The sequence below is a fragment of the Budorcas taxicolor genome, chromosome 11 (genome assembly GCF_023091745.1).
Source record: "Budorcas taxicolor isolate Tak-1 chromosome 11, Takin1.1, whole genome shotgun sequence".
NCBI lineage: Eukaryota > Metazoa > Chordata > Mammalia > Artiodactyla > Bovidae > Budorcas > Budorcas taxicolor.
Window position 1 is genome coordinate 164,176,921 of NC_068920.1, and position 18,885 is coordinate 164,195,805.

Consider the following 18,885-nt stretch of genomic DNA (forward strand, 5'->3'; position numbering starts at 1 on the left):
GTGGCCGCAGTCTGCTGTCTGTGACTGGCTGGCACTATGTCCAGGAAGATGCGGCTGGTGCACGTGGACAGAGGGTCGTGTGGCGAGGCTGTGGTGAGCACACCTCTGGGAGCCCGCGTCCTGGGCCGTGCCAGGCACAGTTCCGCTCGGCCAGGCGCATTCCCTGGAGGCTCAGCAGAAGAGAGCCCGCCTGCAACGCGGGAGGCGCAGGGTCGATCCCTGGGTTAGGAAGACACCCTGGAGAGGGGAATGGCAACCCGCCCCAGTGTTCCTGCCCGGGAAATCCCTTGGACAGAGGAGCCTGGTGGGCTGCAGTCCACAGGGCCGCAAAGAGGAGGACACAACCAGGCGACCGAACGCCGCCGCCGCCCGGCTGACTCGGCGCAGCCCCGTCCACCTCGGCCCGGCCCTCAGAGGCGTGAGGACGCCGGGTCCTGGGGGCCCCTGGCCGCCTGGTCCCGGGGCGACGCCCGCTGCCAGCAGATGCGGGGGCGGGCAGGCCCCCCGCTTTCGGGCAGACGCAGGTGGTGTGTGTTTTGAGTAAACACAGTCATGCCGCCCTTAGCGGAAACCTCGGGCGATGACGCCTGTCACTTCCACTTACTTAGCAGTTCAGGGGAGAAGCCTTTCCTGAGAAGGGAACCGCACATCCCCAGAAAGCGGGCAGCTGGCGAGGCGGGGGTGGCTGCCGGGCGCACCCCGGCCACAGCGGGCCTTCTCCGCCCCTCCTCCCACTTTCTAGATTCTTCTACCAGGGTGGCATGGCAGGTCTTTCCCCCTAACTCTCGAGCTGAGCTGAGTTTCCAAGGCACACGGGCGTCTTGCCCACTTGTCCCAGACCCTGGTGCGGACGCTGTGGGGTGGGAACCCGTGTGTCCTGGCGGGGACGTCCGCTCCGGGCTCGCCGCCCCGGTTTGTGGACGTTACAGATGAGGCTGTCTGATTCCTTCTCCCCTTCCGCCCCCTTCCCTTTCACAGGAGAGGGCTGAGGCTGGAGAGGGCTGTGCCTGTCCGCGGTCACCCTGTCGGGGGGCGGGCCGCCCTCAGCATCGGGGGCACTTCCTGCTGCAAAGGCTGTGAGCGTCGGGTGGGCCGTGTAGCTGGACTCGGGGTGCAGAGACGGAGGAGGCGGGGTGGCCCCGATGACAGCCAGCTGCACGCAGGCCGCAGGGAAGTCCCCCCCACGCGTGTCATCTCCCAGGGTCCTTTCGGGGACCCCTGCTGTAAAGACGGGGTGGGGACTCGGTCACACACAGGAGCCTGCTTGTTGGCTGTCCCTGGCTGACAGCCCCCAGGGCAGGGGCACCTGGGCAGTGATGGTCACATGGGTCCCCCACCTTGGGTGCGCTCAGGGCGTGGGCCGACCCGGTCTCCGAGGATGGGCTTTGGCTCGTGTGTCAGCCCCAGGGGGAGGCCGGGCGTCCTGGCCCCTCTGCGGGCCTCAGGCTGGCCCCGGTGTGGACGGTGGGCCCTGTGCTGAGCGTGGCTGGGCCCTCTGCCCCTTGCCGGGGACTCTGCCGTGGGGGCACAGCGGTGGCTTTTCTGTCCGTGTGGACGCGGGCCCTGCCGTCCCTCAGAGGGCCTGGGGCGGGGCATGTGAGCCGGTTTCACTTCTGCTCTTGGTGCTCCCTGGGTGGGGGGTCCGAGGGGCTAGGGCGGGCTTGGGGAGGGGTCAGCAGGCTCCGTGGACGGAAGGGAAGGTGCTTAGGGTGGAACTCACTGCCCCGTTCACAGGTCCCGCCACCCATCCTGCCTGGGTCAGGCCCACGCTGAGGAGGGGTCCCATGCCGGGGGTGGGTGGGTGGGGCTTGTCTGGTGGGGGAGGCGCACACAAACGCCCAGCCTGATGAAGCTGGACCCTCTGCGTGAGCCTGAGGGGTGGCCTGAAGGTGGCAGGTCAGGGGTCAGGTGAGCGACCTCTAGGAGCCTGGCCTGAGTCTTCACATCTGGGGTTTTGTCTGATCCATCTGGTGCTTGCTTCCGGTGCCCCTTCCTCTCCGGCGGGACCAGTGGGCTGGCACGGGGTCACCGTTTCTCGGGCCGGGCCTCAGGGAGACTGAGGCTACGAGGCGCCAGGCCCCGGGGGGAGGCGGCCGGGGAGGGTCCGTGGTCCTGGGGGGGTCTCCGGAGCTGGCACCGCCTGGGTGGTCCCCGGCACATAGCCGCATGCACGGGGCAGGTGCGGTCTCTCCTCTGCAGGGCCGGCCGCCCCCCACGTGCAGGGGCTTGGCCGGGACTCAGAAATTCACCTTATCTCAGACCGTCGGGCTTCCTCTGCAGGCTGTTCCTGCCCCCGCCCCTGGCCTGGCCCATCTGACACTCGTTACCCCTGGTGTCAGCAGCAAAGTGGCCCCTATGGTGGGCTCTCAGGACAGGGACGTGGACCCTCTTCCAGCCTGAGCCCCCTTGCGCAGCACAAGGCCTGTGGCCTGCCTGGGGTCAGCGCGGCAGGGCCTGCTGTGGGGGGGCCGTCGAGTGTTCCCTACGGGTGGGCTGGGCAGGGCTGGTCTTCCTGCTCCAGAATCAGCGTCTGGGAGGAGATGTGGTCTTGGGGTCTGGAGGGCAGGGGGTCCCTGCGTGGACATGGGGGTGGCTGAGGCTAGAGTGGAGGGTCGCTCGCCCGGCCCCGGGACCAAGGGCTGCCCCCTGCCTTGGTGCCCCAGAGGGGTGGCTGGATGGCGGTCTCGGGCGTCTGGGGCGTGTGGGCGGTTTGAGCCTCTGCCCAGCTGTGGGCCACCAGAGGGGCTGGGTGTGGGGGGCTTCCCCTGGTGGGCCTTCCTGGGGTGCCCTGGACTGTTGCGCTTGCCTGAGGGCGGCCTCCCAGGCCTCGGGTGCCCGCCTGCGTGGTGGGCCCGCGGGAGCCCATGTGCTGCCTCCGGGCCCTCTCCGTTGCCAGATGTTGTCTGGAGATGGGGCTGCGGCAGCCACGCCGGCTCCGGGCCCCGCTCGGCCTGCCCTGCCGGTCTGCAGGAGCTGCTGATGGAGCTAATGGCGCTGCAGCTCCCCGACACCAGCCGCGGGCCCACCCCGCCGGAGCACCTCGGCGCCGAGCCTCCCCGCCGCCGCCGGGCGTCTTCTGTCGGTCACCAGCCCGGCTCGCTCCCGCCGCCGAGGTGCCAGCGTGTGTGCTGGGCTCCAGGCCCCGGCCGCCCGAGCGCAGCTGCAGCGGGCGTGGGCCGGGATCTCTGCCGCCCTCTCGGAACTCTTCCTGCCGTCTGAGGGGCGGTGGGAGGGGCTTCGCTGGCCTGAGTCCCGGGTTCGCGGTTGCAGGAAGCGCAGGCCTTCAGCCTGGCAGCAGCCGCCGTCTCTCACCTGGTTCTCAGTCCTTCGGTCTCCTCCCTTACACGACGTGGGGGTGGGAGAGGCCTGAAATCGAAACCCCCTCCCCCGGCGGTGTCTCCAGGAGCCCTGTCCCCGTGGCGGCTGCCTCCCCGTGGAGGAGGACCCGTCGGTGGTGGCCCTGCCCAGGCTGGGCTCTTGATTCCCAGTGTCTGGTGCCCCCCCCGGGCTCAGCAGACGGTTGGCGGGGGCTCGACAGAGGCACGAACAGGCTCCCGGAGGAGGCGAGGCCCCTCTGGGGACAGGAGCACAGCTGTCACCCTGTCCCAGGGCTCTTTTGACGCGTTTGCCTGCAAGGTCCAGGGGCTCCCCCGACCCCGAGGCCAGTCGGCCCCCGCCTGGGGGACCGCCCAGTGCTCCTCTCGGCATCAGGGCCTGGCAGCAGGGGGTGCGGAGGGCTGCTTGTTTCACTGAGTGAAACGGCTCCATCCTGTGGGTGGTGCACACGTGTGGGCGCCTGAGAAACCGTGGTGTCTGGGGCCCCGTCGCCCTGTCCCTGTGAGGTCCCCACTCCTGCTGCCGAGCACCCCCTGACCCCTCAGGGGCTGCAGAGGTTTCGGGGTTCCGGGCCTGGCTCCGAGGTCCAGCCGGGGGCAGCTGAGTGACCTCGGGAAGTCCCGCCCCCTCTCGTGCTGGGCGGGCCCTGTCTCCTGCAGCCTTGCGGTTCAGAGGTGGGAAGGGAGGCGGGGGCAAGGCTCGAGGCCCGTTTAACCTGGAGGCTTGCCCCTGCCTCTTATGACAGTCGTGTGTGCACACAGGCCCGTGCAGACAGCCACATCTGCCTGTGCGGCGAGCACGGTGTCCACAGCGCTGTGTCCTGCCAAGGGTGGCGCGTCCCTCGTCCCTCTCGGTGTCCGGATCCTGCTGGTCTGAAGACCTAGCGGGGTGTTGGGTGGGGCTCCCGGGCACCTGGGAGGGCATCCTGGTCATCTCACCTGGGGACAGGGAGGGAATGTCTGCAGGGGCTTCCGAGGGCACGTGGGGTGATGCCCATCCTCTGCGGGCCCTGGGGGAGCCTCAGGCCTGAGTGAGCCCTGGACGGCCCTGCGCCCCCCCGTAGGAGAGCCCTCTGGCTGGCGTTCCCACTGCTTGGGGCATGGGGCCTCCTCCAGGCCTTGCCCGCCACTGCGTCCAGACCGGGCGTCCCCTGATTACTGTCCTCGTTTCTGTGTGGGTTCATGCTCTGTCCTCCCAGCGGGCGATCTGCCGTGTCCCTGGATCTAGAGCAGCACCCTGTGTTGAGAAGGTGCCTGGGCCCCTCCTGATGAGGGGCGCATCGTTTGAAATTCTGTGTCTCTGTGGGTGCCGCTGGCCACATCGAGCCTTTCGGGATTTCAGAGCCGTCATCCTTCCTGGTTGCCCCTGAGCTGGCCCTGAGAGCTGACTGGGCGTCATGCTGGCTGCTGGTGGGGGCACCTGGGTAGATGTGCTGGCCCGTGGAGCCCCCTGTGTGGCGAGTCTGCAGGGCGGGCAGAGCTGAGACCCCGGAGGGCGTGCTGTGCAGAGGGAGCCTGGTGGCTGCAGGGCCATGTGTGCTGAGAGGCGATGCTTCCAGCGGGCACTGCCAGGCGGGGTGAGGGTGCCGTCACTGTGGGGGGAGTGCTGCTGTGTCCCCACCGACTGGTCCTGGATGTGTCCCGAGAGCCCAGGGTGAGGCCGTGCCAGGCCTGCACCGTGGGCGGCAGTGCTGGGACCCTCGGTCCCCAGCGCTGGGGGGTGGGCAGGCTCCTGGGGTCTGCAGGGGCTGGGGCCCTGGGCATGTGGGCAGAGTGCCCGCTCAGCCCCGGGGGCACAGGGCACAGCGAGAGGGATTTCCCTCCGAGGCTGACCCCCACGCCAATGCACAGCCTCCCCTCCCGCCGGCCGGGCCTGGGGCCCGCAGGGGGTCCCTGCCGCCCTGCTCCGTCGGGTCCGGCCTGGGTCCCTCGCCCTCGCTGGGGCTTGGTGTCCTCTGAGGTGGGCTCAGCAGGTCCCTTCTGGGCAGCAGGGGTGCCCTTGGGTGGCAGTGCTGTCCTGGGCTTCTCTTGTTTTCCCTCGACGTTCAGCCAAGGGACGTGGGCCGCACGCAGGCTCGGCCGGACCCTGTGCTGACTGTGAGGCCTGGGTGGGCTGGGCTGCGTCCTCCCGACTCGGCTCTGCGCCCCGGGACTGATGGGTGGCCCCAGCCGTGGGGCGCGCTCGCTCTCCAGGACATGCTCTCCCCAAGCACCGGGTTCGACGGGGTTGCGCGAAGCTCGGGGCGGAGCGGGCCTGCAGGGGCCTGTGGCGGCCCAGGGCCGGGGCGGTGGCCTCTGTACCTTCACGATGGCCCAGCCGGTCCGTGCGCCCCGAGGACGAGCAGGCCGAGGCCTCCCGGGCGCCGCTGCATGTCGAAACCGGCTGCTGGCGTGGCTGCGGTGTTGAAACAAGTGCTTCTGGGTTTCCCAACATCCTGCCGCCGTCACAGGACTGGGTGTCAGGAGCCGGGTTCCAGGCCCTGCCGGGGCCCTTCTCTTGGGGTGCCTGGCCGCCCCATTCTTGGGAGACCAGAAGAGACTGCCGCTCCCCCACGTCCACCCAGGGCAGGGCAGAGGGCGCGACTTCAGGGCCGGGTGACCTTCCTCTGACCTCTCGTCATCCTGGTGATCGGCCTGTCGTACGGAACTCAGGAGGCGTTGGAGGGCAGGATTCGAACCCAGAACTCGAGTCTGCGCTGAGGCTGTGTGCTGGGCAGGAGGCGGGGGCGGGCATCTGCCCTCCTGGGAGGCACATGCCTGTCTGGTGGCAGTGGGTGGTGGCCAAGGGCCCAAGCCCCCATGTCCCCCGAGAGACTGCCCCAGGTGGGGCTGTGAGCCCTTTACTGTGCCCACCTCTGGGAGCGGCAGGAGTGGGGAGCCTTAGGTTGGGCCAGGTGGCCCCCCTTTTCCTTCTGCTGGCCTCAGGCTTGAGTCCGGGGCTGCCCTGTGTGGGGCAGACAAAGACCACGAGGACCGCAGACTGGGTGACCGTCGACTGTGAGGCAGGTACTCAACTTCCGGGAGTCGCGGAGCCCTGCCTGTGACCTCCCCGGGCGGGCTTTCTTATTCTCACTGCTTATGGAGGAAGCTGGGGCCCAGAGAGGCCAAGTGACCTGCTGGGGGGCACACAGCAGTGGGCAGGGAGCTGGTGTCCAGGCTGCTCAATTTTTCTAGGATGCTGGTGGGTCCATCTAGGAGGAGGTGGTACGGTGGGAAAGTCCACCCCCAGCCCAGTGGCAGGTCCAGGCCCTGCCGTGTTGAGCTGTGCAGCCTCGGGCACACAGCCCAGACTCTCTGATTCCCTGAGGGGACCCTGCGGGCTCTGGGTGAAGGGGAAGAGGAGAGGGTCTTGGGCCTGCCTTCCCACAGACCCCAGCCCTGTCCCCCGCGGGGTGGGGCCTGGGGCTCTGGGAACCTGTGGTTAGGCCTCTCCCCGGCTGTGGTGCCGGCCTGTTGCCTGCCAGCAGGGGAGGGGCCCTGGAGACACGTCTCTTTTGGATGAGGAAGTGGACGCTCAAGAGAGGGTGAGGGGCCGAGCTAGGGCCACACAGCGAGGCGGGTGCTGAGCCAGGAGCCTGGGAGAAGGGTCATCAGGAGACCCATGCCTGAGACCTTTCCTGGTAAGGTGGGCGTTTCAGAGGGGGTGGGGGGCACTCAGCGCTTTCTCTGGGGCTGGGAGTGACAGTGATGGGGGTGCAGGGACCCCCAAGAGGACTCCCGGTTACCCAGTGCCCGCTGTGTCCTGGAACTGTGGTTGACGCCCGCTCCGTGCACCAGCACGGCATCAGTGTGCCCAGACAGTCCTGTCCGGACAGGTCATTAGCCCATTTTGCAGATGAGAACATTGGAGGCCGGAGTGACCACGTGGTTTGCTGTGGCACTCGGTCAGGAGGTGGGGTGGACTTGGCCCCTGGCTGCTCACCTCCTGGCACCGGGGGTCTGCTGCGTGACTCTGTAGCCCTCCTTGGGACTCTGGCTGGGCTGGCAGTCCTCACGGTGGGCGTGCATGCAGGTCAGTCCCATCCTCCCAGCTGTGTGTGGGGAGCCCAGGGCTTGGTGTGGGGTGGGAGGTGGGAGCCTACTCTTAAGTTATAGCTGGAGGGAAGCAGGTGGTGCCTCCCACAGGAAGCCCTCCTTGATGCCTGTGCCCAGACAGCGCCCTCCCTCCTGCCACGTCCCTGACCGGCTGGGCCCTCTGGGCTCCTGGAGAGGCCTCTGACTGTGGCCTGGCTGTCCCTGGCAGGGCCTGGCCTGGATTATCCACCTGTTCCAGCACAGTGGAGGCCGTGGGGGGGGTAGGCCACCCACTCGGAAGGGCTCTGTGATACATACCCAGAGGGAGTCTTTCTGAGGATGAGGATGCTTAGACCCAGCGGGGTTGGGCCAGCCGTGGGTTGTGCAGGCAGGCCTCAAGCCCAGGTCCGCAGGTTGCGTGCACACTTGCGCTCACTTCGTCACCTCGGGGGTGGCCAGGGACAGGCCAGCCTCGTGGTCACGGCCTCCTGGCTGCTTTCTTATGTGATGTCTCTTTGTAGAAGAGGAGATAAGGGTCAGAGAGGTTGTTCGGCCTGCTCGGGTTTGCACAGCTTGTTAGCACCTTAGGGTCTCTTTGAAAGTTAGTCCTTCCTCAACTGGTTCTTAAGGACCGTGGTGAATCCCGCAGCTTGTATCAGCCCATTCCTAGCTCCTTCACCCCGACTCTGCTTATCCATCTAGTCTTTGTTTGCACCGGCTGTATACCAGGGTACGGCCAGGCCCCAGGGCTGTCTGATGAGCCAGCTGTGGCTCCTGCCCTCGGACCTCCCAGACTTTGGCAGCCTCAGACGTGTGGGCTGGGGTACCCTGTGGTGGGGTGAGTGCCCTATTGAGGGTATGTCGTAGAAGGCACCACTACCCTCGTTGGGAGAAATCAGGAGGGCTTCCTGGAGGCGGTTTTTATTTAAACTGGATTGGAGCGAGCTGAGAGAGGTGCAGGCAGAGTTTCAGGCCCAGGGAACAGCATGTCCTCGAGGCGAGAAAGCTGATGTGTTCCTGGAAATGACCTGGTTCCCACGCCTGGGGGTAGACCCAGATTGGGGTGGGCCAGGGCGCCCTGAGGGCTGGCAAGGAGCAGGGCGAGAGGTGGGTGCTGGGCGCCCAGGAGAGCATCCTTCTCCCGGATCACGGTGGCAGCCGGGGCTCAGCTGGCTCAGTCCTGATCTGGGAGGTGGCAGGCTTCCTAAAGGGAGGCCGAGGGGTCCCCGGGCTCCCCAGGCGGCTCAGCGGTGAGGAATCTGCCCACCAGTTCAGGGGCCCCAGGGGTCTTGGGTTCAGTCCCCGGGTCGGGAAAATCCCCTGAAGGGAATGGCAACCCCTTGCAGTGTTCTTGCCTGGGAAATCCCACAGAGAGAGGAGCCTGGCAGGCTACAGTCCACGGGGTCACGAAAGAGTCGGACACGGACGAGCAACCGAGCCCCAGTGTGAAGGGTCCGTGGGTGGGCCTCGGCCCCTTCTGGAACCCTAGGGTTAGGGTGCTGAGGCGAGCTGACTCTAGGCTGCTGGGGGCCCTTCAGGCAGGCTCCGGCCCAGAGGAAAGCCTGGTTCATCTCGGGGTCAGCACGGGGACCACCAGACGGGCTGGCGTTAGGGCTTGGGCCTGAGCGAGGCGGGTCGGCTGTCCCATCTTTCGGCGAGTGGGTGTGGGGCTGTGCAGGAGCCCCCTGCCCTCCCGGGCCCCTTCCAGCCCACGTGCGGGAGCCTTTGAAGGGCTCGGGGGCGGGTGGGGTTGTGAGAAAATGGAATCTGCCTGCGTTTGGCTTGGAGAGCGCTTTCGGTGGGAGAGTTTGTGCGTGTGGCTGATGAAGGGAACTGCTAAGATTCTGTAAAGCACCCCCACCCCGTCCCCGCCCCACCGAGAACAAACCCTGGCTGCCCTGCAGCTCTGTTGCCAAAGCCGAGCAGAGAGTGGGAGCCGGCCACACAGTCCGGCTTGCCCAAGGTTAGCACGCTGGCCGCCTTTGCCCTGGCCCTGCAGACAGATAACGGCCTATCTCGGCGTTTATTATTTTTTAAGTAAAAACGGAATACAGATTTTCAACAGGCCTCTGGTGACAAGGAGGAGGAGGAGGAGGAGGCCTTTGGGGGAGGCCGGCCCTCCCACGACCGGTGGAGGAGAGAGCAGTTTCTAGGAGATTCTGGACCCAGAACCCAGGGTTCGGCACCAGGCAAGGCACCCGGCCCCACCCCCCGGCCCCAGCTGTGCTGACTGCCCTGAGGGCATTGCTGGGGGTCGGAGGGCATTCGGGGGCTTCTGGGCCCCCAGCAAGGCGTGTGTCCGGGCAAGTGTGCACATGCCTTGATGTGTATGTGCTGACGGCCGTCTCCGTATCTCCATCCCCTGTGGGATGGAGGATCCCACCTTCGCCCCTTGACCGTCTCCCTGCTGACTGGCTCCGCTTGCCTCCCTCACCCCTGTGCCATGTGCCTGAGCGGCCTCGGGCCCCCATTGCCCCTGCACTGACCAGAGGGTGGCCGCGGGAAGGTTGAGCTTGGTGTCCAAGCCTCGCTTCCTTCCCCTTCTGCAAGAAGACAGCAACGCCTGTAGGGTTTCTGAACGCGTGGGATGAGCCGCACGTCCCGGGCACGGGGCGCTCAGGAAACACCGGTTGTGCCCCTGCCTGGTTGGCGTGTGTGGGTGGGCCATGGGGGCCAGACAGCTTGTGAGGGGTCCCGGGCTCCCTGTGCTTGAGACCAGTGAGGGGTTTGGGCATTGAGCACCCAGGGGTCCTGGTGGGGGCGGGTGCGGCATGCTCCCACCCGCCTGAGGCTGGCTGCTGGGTGGACAGCTGTGTGGGTCTCTGAATTCAGGGCGGCCTGTGTGTGCTCGCCTCGCGCCGCCTGTCCATCCCAGGAAGGCCCTCTGCTGCTGTTCCCAACCTGAACCGTGGGGTCCTTGTGGCGGCCCCGCGGCCCCTGGCCTAGGATGAGCCCTGTGAGCATCAGGGGCCCAACCTGACTTGACCTGGTTGAGGACAGAAGCCCAGACTGGCTGCTTCTGAGCTGCTGGAGTAGGGAGTCCTGCCCCGTTCCCTGGGGCCCCAAGCAGGGTCGGCACTCAGCTCTCCGCTGGCCTGGGAGGTCAGCCGCTGGGCCCCTGATGGGCTAACTGGCCGCCCTCCCTGTGTTCCCCAGAGTGGGGGTCACGGCCTGTCATGGAGACGCCCGGCCAGTGAGCAGGTGAGAATGGGGGTAGCCTGGCCCCTCCACCTGCAGGGCCATCGGTGGAGGCCCAGAGAGGAGCTGGGTCTCTGGGCTAGCCCCTCCGTGGGGCAGGCAAGCCCCACTTGGAGCTTGCCCGGAGCTCCAGGGTCCGTGCGCTCTCAGTGAGACACGCATTGCCCTTGTTCAGGGGCCCAGAGTGAGAGCTTACCGACCCGTGCTGGATGTGGGGCTGTGAGGAGCACCCTGTTCCCCTGACATTTGAAGCGCTCATCCCGGAATCTGAGTCCCTCCCTTCTCTGACCCTCCACATGTGCGTGTCTTCAGGGTCATGGGCCCCGATTCCCAGACCCACCCGTGTCCCAGCCCCTTGGATGGGGGCGGTGTGTTGGGGAGGCACCGTGTGGCTGGGCTGTCTCAGGGCTGCAGGGGCCCGGCCACCCAGGGCCTGAGGCCCGCGGCCCTCCCCGCACGCTTTCCTCGGCCTTCCTGCCGGCAACCCTCGCAGCTGCCCTGGGTGCTGAGCAGGCTTTACACCAACTGTGGGTTTGAAGCCGCTGGCAGGAAGTTGGCAGCCGCCATGCCTTCTGAGCAAGGCAGGGAGGGGCCGAGAGTGTGGGCGAGCAAGGCCCTGAGTTTGGGGGGGTGGCGGGGTAAGGGGCCCCCCGGGCTGCTTCAGGGGCGCCTTCTGCATGGGGAGGGGCTGGGGTCGCAGGGGTCAGAGGCGGGGAGCCAGGCCACCCGGAGCTTGGCTGAGTGTTGGGGGGACAGTTCTAGCCCCGAGCAGTCTCTATCCTGCCTCCTGAGGGGCTGCCCGCTCCTGCCTCCAGAAGGTGGGTGAGGGAGAGGGGGCACTCCCCGGGGCCGTGGCCTGGGGGTCCGTGGCTGAGGGGGGACCGTGGCCTGGGGGGAGAATCCTAGCCTGGGGGGACTGTGGTCGTGGGTCCTGTGGCCCTGGGGGACCGTGGCCTGGGGGGGACCATGGCCTGGAGGGGAGAATCAAGGCCTGGGGGGACTGTGGCCTGGGGGGACCTTGGCTTGGGCAGGGACTGTGGCCTGGGGGGGAGAATCAAGGCCTGGTGGGGACTGTGGTCGGGGGTCCTGTGGCCCTGGGGGGGACCTTGGCCTGGGGGTGACCGTGGCCTGGAGGGGAGAATCAAGGCCTGGGGGGACTGTGGCCTGGGGGGACCTTGGCTTGGGGGGCACCGTGGCCTGGGGGGGAGAATCAAGGCCTGGGGCAACTGTGGCCTGGGGGGACCGTGGCCTGGGGGGGGACCGTGGCCTGGGGGGACTCTGGCCTTCGGGGGACTGTGGCCTTGGGGGGACCTTGGCTTGGGGGGGACCGTGGCCTGGGGGGGAGAATCAAGTCCTGGGGGGACTGTGGCCTGGGGGGACCGTGACCTGGGGGCACCTTGGCCTGGGGGGGAGAATCAAGTCCTGGGGGGACTGTGGCCTGAGGGGACCGTGACCTGGGGGCACCTTGGCCTGGGGGGACCGTGGCCTGGGGGGAGAATCATGGCCTGGGGGCATGTGGTCATGAGTCCTGTGGCCCTGGGGGGGACTGTGGCCTGGGGGGGACTGTGGCCCTGGGGGAGGACCTTGCCTTGGGGGGGACCGTGGCCTGAGGGGGAGAATCAAGGCCTGGGGGGACCGTGGCCTGGGGGCGCCGTGGCCGGGTGGGGACTGTGCCCCGGGGGGACATGCAGGGAGCTTTCCGGGGAGGGCAGCCCGTGCCCTGCCGACCGGGGCAGGCGGGGTGGTGTGGCTCTCCCTGTCTTCCCCGCGGGCTCAGCCGTGGTCCACGGGCCCGTGGGAGCTGGGCTGCACCCGGAGGTGGGGCACTCTTAACCCCTCGTGCACATCCCGCTCTGCTCGGGGGGAGGCCTGGAACCGGCTTTGCTGAGGGAGGCAGGTTCCGGCACAGCCAGGGCTCTGGACCCCAGCGGGACCGCAGCCTAACCGTGCATCAGCCCGCAGGCATCCGTGCGGGCCCAGCCACACCGCCCTGGCGCCTCCTGGGGCGAGTGCAGGGTGAGAGCCAGGCCTCCCCTGCTGGTGACTGTGCTTTGTTCCCTCGAGTCAGGTTGCCCAGCGCCATCCTGTGCCCGGCAGCGGGGTCTGCCTGTGCTGTGGGTCGGGGCAGCCCCGCCTCGCGCCTTCCCTCTGGTGGGGCCTGTGATGACATCGCCTGTCCAGCAGTTGGTCAGCGAACGCAGGCAGTGCAGTCCACTGTCCCGCCGCCAGAGCCCTAGGACGGGGTCCCAGGCCTCCCGCCCACCCCGCACAGCAGGGCCCCCTTCGCACTGTCCCATGGGCCCTCTGTCTTAGTCTCTCCTGCAGAACCCACCCCACTCACCTGCACTGGCCGGGCCCTGGGCCTTGGGGCTTCCTGCCTCTTGTGCAGGAGTGCTGACCCTTGCCTGGGGGCCAGAGGGGCAGAGGCTACCTCGAGGTGGGCGCCTGGCCTGGTGGGCTCCTGGGGGGCCGTGGGGGTGCAGCAGGGAAGCCTGAGGGGCCCCTGCTGGGGTGGTGGATGGACGTGGGTGGACACTGCCCTTTTGCGCCAGAGGCCTGCTCTGGCCCCTGCAGCTGCTGTGTGGCCGCCCCCTTGGAGGCCTTTGCCGTGCTCCCCTGACAGCTGGCAGGGGCTTGGCTTCCTGCTGTCAGGACCCCTTCTTGGCCCCTCTGGTTTCTGGGAGGTACAGGACAGCCCTGATAGGTGTCTGAGACCTCAGGCCTGGCCTGAACAGAAGTAAGGCCCATGGATGTGAGAGTCGGACCACAAAGAAGGCTGAGCGCTGAAGAACTGATGCTTTCGAACTGGTGTTAGAGAAGACTCTTGAGAGTCCCTTGGACTGCAAGGAGATCCAACCAGTCCATCCTAAAGGAGATCAGTCTTGAATATTCATTGGAAAGACTGGTCGGTGCTCAAGCTGAAACTCTAATACTTTGGCCACCTGATGTGAAGAGCTGATTCCTTGGAAAAGACCCTGATGCTGGGAAAGAGTGAACGCAGGAGGAGAAGGGGACGACAGAGGATGAGATGGCTGGACGGCATCACCGACTCGATGGACAAGTGTGGGCAGGCTCTGGGAGCGGGTGATGGACAGGGAGGCCTGGGGGCTGCAGTCCGGAGAGCCGGACACGCCTGAGTGGCTGGACTGGGCTCGTCCTTGTGGTGGGCTCCCCAGGTGCCACCTGCCAGCACCCGAGATCCGTGCTGGTCGGGGCCCGCTGGCCTGCCCGGCCTCCAGGGCGATGCTTGGCCTCACGGAGGGAGGGCGGTGGTCTGGGCCTAGATTTGCAGGGCTTGGCGCTCTCCCCGGCCGGTCGGTTGGCATGCTGGCGTCTGGGCCGCTGACGTGGGGTGGGCAGGAGTGCAGCTCCCAGGCCCTTCCCCGAACCGCTCCCTTGGGCCTGTGGGGTCTCTGGGGTCGGGCTGCAGTTCCTGGGCCTGTGGGGTCTCTGGGGTCGGGCTGCGGATCCTGGGCCTGTGGGGTCTCTGGGGTCGGGCTGCAGCTCCTGGCCGCCGGCCTGAGTGCAGCCTTCCTGGGCCCCTCCCGGGGGCCCCTCATGGCCCAGAGCCCGGCCGGCCCCGCCCACAGTTCCCAGGCCCCTCCGCCGGCCTGCGGCATCAAGTCCGGACAGGTGTGTGTGTGTTCAGGGCGGCCGCCCGCGGTGGGGGCCGGAGGCGGCGTGCCAGCCCCGTGAGTCACCCTGATCCTGAGCACGGGGGTGGTGGGGGCCGGGCTGCGGGCTGGCGTGACGGGGCACGCTGCCGGCCGGGCCTGGGAACCGGCCGCGGCCCTGGGGCAGTGGGGAGCTGGGGGTTGCGTGTGGCCTCCCGGAGAAGCCGGGACAGGCCCAGGCCTGGGCACGGGGTCTCTGAGCGCCTGGGGGCAGTGCTCTCCTGCCTGTGGACCAGGCCGTGCCTCACAGGTACCCTGTGCCCCCACCCCGCCCCGTGCCCACCTTCCGTGTGGGCTGAGAACCTGCTGGGGGAGGGTAGGTGGGGAGGCAGACGGACACGGCGTCCAGGCCCGGGGTCCAGGGCTTCCGTGTCCAGAGCACCTCCAGCCCGGGCCCCGGTCCTCTGTGCCAGGGATGTCCCGTCCTGTCTGGTGGGGGTGGCTGAGTCCCGCTGAGCGCCTGCAGCCCCTCTGGCTCCTGGGTCTTGGGGGTCAGAGGCCAGAGGAGGGGCCCTGCAGTGCTTCAGTCGGGGCCGGGGGCACTTGGGGCCGGGGGCACTTAGAGCCCCAGGGGTTCCCGCCCTCCTGAGGGTCAGCTCCCCTCGTGTCTGCTTGGCGGCAGAGCCAGCAGCGCCCCGGGGGGGTGAGAGTCGGGGCTCCACGGTGGGGTGGGGTGCTGGCTGTGAGGCTGCAGATGGAGCCGGGTCTGGGCCTGGAGGGGCCCCGCCTTCCAGCGCCGATGTGGGGCGCTGTGAGGGGCGGCTGGCGGGCTGGGCTGGGCTGGTCTCCCAAGTCTTAGGGGCGGTGGGGCGCGGGGCTGGAGCAGGGCAGAAGTGGCGGGGTCCTGAGCCTGGGGCGGGACCCTGCCTGTCCTCCGGGGCGGGGGCTTAGACCTGAGCTGGCATCCACAGGGCTGGGCCCTGTCCTGAGCTCGCTACACGGGTGTGAGGAGGGCTTCCAGGAGCGAGTGTCCCTGGCAGGAAGATGCAAGGGGAATGAATGGTTGCTTCTGCTCCGAGGGCCAGGCCTGGGACTGAGAGGGGCGGAGGGCCACACCAACTGCAGGGGGCTGGGGTTCTGGGCACTGAGGCCTGTGTGGGGCAGGCTGGGTCTGCGGGAGGGAGGTGGGGCTGGGCTTGCTGGCAGTGGCGGGTGGAGACCTCTGGTGAATCTGTTCCAAGATAACGGTCAGCAGAGGGCTGGGGGCCCTGGTCTGGGCTGTGGGGTGGCTTCCCTGCGCACCAAGCCCCTGACTTCCGTGGTGTCCTGCTGTGCTTCCTGGGAGTGGGAACAGGAGCAGCCAAGTGCTCCTGGGTGGTGGGGGGCGCTGCAGGTGGAGAGACCCAGCCTCAGTGTGCCCGCCGCCGCCCCCGGGGGGCCTTGGTCTCTGCGCTGCACCCCTGTGTGCCCTGCCGCCGCCAGGATGTGAACGAGAAGGAGGGGCCGTGGGCCGAGCCTGGGGCAGCTGGGGGCTCCGCGTGGCGCTGGTGCGGCCGCCTCCGCCCACCCCGGCCCTTGCCTGCTGTTCTCCGCACTGGCCGTGCAGGGAGGAAGGAAGCTGAGGGTTGGGTGGTGTGTGTGTGTGTGTTTTCGCCTGGGCTCGGGGGGCCCCGGGCAGGGCCCGTCCTCTGGCTGCCGGCACCTTGACTGCCAGGGTGAGAGGCCTGGGAGAGGCAGGGGTCTGCAGTGGGGCCAGGGGGCCTCCTGGAGGCTGGGAGGTGGGCACCGAGGCAGGTCTAGGACAGCCGGTGGGAGAGAGAGGCTGCCCCTGGGGAGAGCCCCGCACCAAAGTCCTCACTGTTGCTGGACCAGCCGGGCGGCCCAGAAACGAGGTCAGGACGGGGCCCCAGTGCTTGGAAGGAACAGTAGGTCTCTGGGGGCGATGGGTGCTGGGGGCGAGGGGAGGGACCTTTCAGGCCCCTGCTGACCCCCTCCAGCTACACCTGGGGGGACGCCGAGGCTGAGCAGGGGGCAGCCTGGGGCTCGGGGCTGGGGGCCTGTGGTCTGTGGCTTGCTCTGCTCTCCGGGGGGCAGACTCTCCCACTGTGGCCGGCCTAGGCCACAGATGTGATGTTGATGAGCGTGGCTGGGGAAGAGACGTGCGCGCCGTGGGCTGCTCCTGGCTGGTTCAGCCTCTGTGGGTTGGCTCCCTGGGGCCCCTCCTTTTCTGCCCACCCAGAGGCACTGCAGCTCGGGGTTGGCTCAGCCCCGGCACACTCTGGGTGCCTTTGGCCGGGCCTGCCCAGAGGCAGGGCCTGGTTGGTGGGACTCCCAGGGCCCGCTCAGACTTGCAGGCCGAGGGGACCCACAGATGTGGCTCGTGTGTGCGCACGGAGGTGAGGTGGCCAGAGTTGAGCCCTCTGAACACCCAGTCCTGCGAGAGCTCCCCAGGGCGTCTGCATAGGTGGGTCACATGTGCAGAGTGCGTTGCCACCGAGGCCACCACCCGGTGGGGCAGGCCCAGCGCCTGGCCAGCTCCACTTGCTCTGAGGGTGCAGAGGGGACATGGACCGGGTTGGGGCAGGCCAGGAGCAGGGACTGTCCACGAGCGGGCTGATGCTGGGGTCTGAGGCTGAGGAGGCGTGGCGGGTGGGGGCCAGCTGCCGGCCAGGCGGCGCCCTGGGCCCGGCACTGTAGCTGCTGGGAATGAGTCTGCGGTGACTCTGAGAGGCGGCCCCGCCTGCCACCTGTGGGGCTGAGCACGAGCGGGCCTGGGGGTGGTGGCTGGAGGTAGCGTTCATGTGACAGGGCTTGCTGGCTGCAAACGAACTGAGTCAGTGGGGCGAGGGCCCTGTGGACGTCACGGGCGCCTCCTGGCTGTGTCCTGGGTGTCCCGGACCCTGGCTGCCCGGCCGGGCCCTCAGGCAGCTGGGGAGGAGCCGGGCGTCACGGTTGGCCACCAGCCGCAGCTGAGTTGGCCTGGCCTGCCCCTAGACTGGGCCGGGCTGGGATCCTCGCCGTGGGCAGGCAGGCCCCCGCCACACCCCCGTCCACCTGGCGAGTTTAGCCTGGCGCGCTCCTGGGCTCAGAACCGGAGGAGCAGGGAGACGCGAGGAGGAGCGAAGCGGGGAATCCCGGCCCAGGCGGAGGAGGGGCGGCCGCAGCCTTGGGCCCGTCCGGCCAGGATCCTGCTAAAACCAGGCCTCCGCAGAGGCTGTTTGTGTCCTTATCGTGAAAACCACACCACGTGTGCTCGGCAGACACCCGAGCCGGGCTTGGTGGGAAGGGATGCCCCACCTCCCACTCCAGAGCCGGGCGTCCTGGAGTCGCCACTCAGCCGTGTGAACCCCGGGAGTCTCCTCCTCGCTGAGCCCTGACCCGGGTGGGTTTCTGTGAGTGTGGACCTTTTCGGGCAGGGTGGGGTGGGATGGGGATGGACCCCCTCACCTCCCATCCGGTCCCACAGTAGGTTGGGTTTCAGGTGGAGACTACAGTTGGGGCCGATGCGTGCCCGAGGGTGTGGGGTGCGCGGGAGATGCGGGCAGGGGGCTGCTGCTGGGTCTGTCCGCCGAGGCAGCCTGGGCAGGGGTACCCCCGCCCTTCCGGAGGAGTCCTGGGAAAGGAGGGAGGCTGCCTGGGCCCCACGTGGGCAGCAGGGTTTCCATGTGCCCAGGGGTAGGCAGGGCTGCCAGTGTGCCCGCCAGCCGCTGTGGAGCAGGCAGCGTGCACACGGCGTGTGCGGCCAGAGCCGCCAGGGCAGCTGGCCTGTGTGCCTGGATGTGTGCAGCTGGCTGGACCTCAGGCCTCTGGGGGTGGGGGGCCGGGACTGAGGACCCTGTACTCGCCTGTGCGGGAGCAGCAGGGGGCCCTGTGACGCAGCCCCCGCGCCCCCCGCCCCCCTGCAACTGCCGGCCCTGGGGCCGGGCCGCTGGCCGCTGGCCTACAAAAGGCATTCTGTGCCCCGGAAGAATGACCCCGTTGTGTGGCTGGAGGGTGGCTGGGAGCCACTACGGCTTCCTTCCTTCCCAACTTCCTGCTCGCCTCCCTCTTGGGGGCAGAGCCCCCACCTGGGGCCCAGCTGCTCCTGCCAGGGCCCTGCTTTTCTGGCTGGGGGTGCCTCTGGCACCCACCCCGTCCCGGCAGTCAGAGCCCTGCTGTCCACCCGCCGCCCTCGCCAGGCCCGCTGGCCCATCCTGCACGACCTTCGCTGCCGGCGAGCAGCGGGGCCAGGTGGAGACCTGAGGGTCAGTGGCCAGGGGTCTGTGGCCCCCAAGAAGGCTGCGTCGGCTTGCTCCAGCACCCCGGCTGGGTCAGTGCACCCGGGGGGTTGAGCGTCCTCATGCCAGCCTGCAGCTAGGGTGCTGGACTCAGGCAGCCCACTTGGCCGGCCCGCACCCCGGCAGCTGGCGGCCATGAGTGGGTTTCAACTGTGGTCCCGGCTTTGTCCTCAGCCTCTGCTGGCCCCCGGCTGGGCCCGGGTCCCATGCACGGCGCTGTCTGCAGGCTGAGGCCGAGCTCAGATTGAGGAAACGAGGCTGGGGTCCCCGTCCTCCTCTGAGCAGCCTGTGCTTCGGCCAATGGGAGAGGCCTGTGGTCACAGGTGTCTGGGCGAGGGTGGGGGGCCGGGCGGTCCTGGGAAAGGGGAACTTGGCCACTCTGGCGAGTTCCCAGCTGCCTGGCGGAGACGCTGGCCTCCTGGGCCCCTTCCCAGGCTTCCGCGGCCG

At 68.4% G+C, this 18,885-nt stretch overlaps 1 protein-coding gene across 2 annotated transcripts in view; it reads left to right on the forward strand.

Annotated features, from left to right (window-relative positions):
* RXRA (retinoid X receptor alpha) overlaps positions 1 to 18,885 on the forward strand; it is a 91,478-nt gene that overhangs the window by 32,899 nt on the left and 39,694 nt on the right. The window contains exon 1 of one of the 2 annotated variants that reach the window (XM_052649817.1): positions 14,405 to 14,471. The exons of the other annotated variant lie outside the window; for it this stretch is intronic. The gene's annotated coding sequence lies outside the window, so the exon portion shown is untranslated. Of the gene's footprint in view, positions 1 to 14,404; positions 14,472 to 18,885 lie in introns of those variants that run through there. 2 annotated transcript variants of the gene reach the window in all.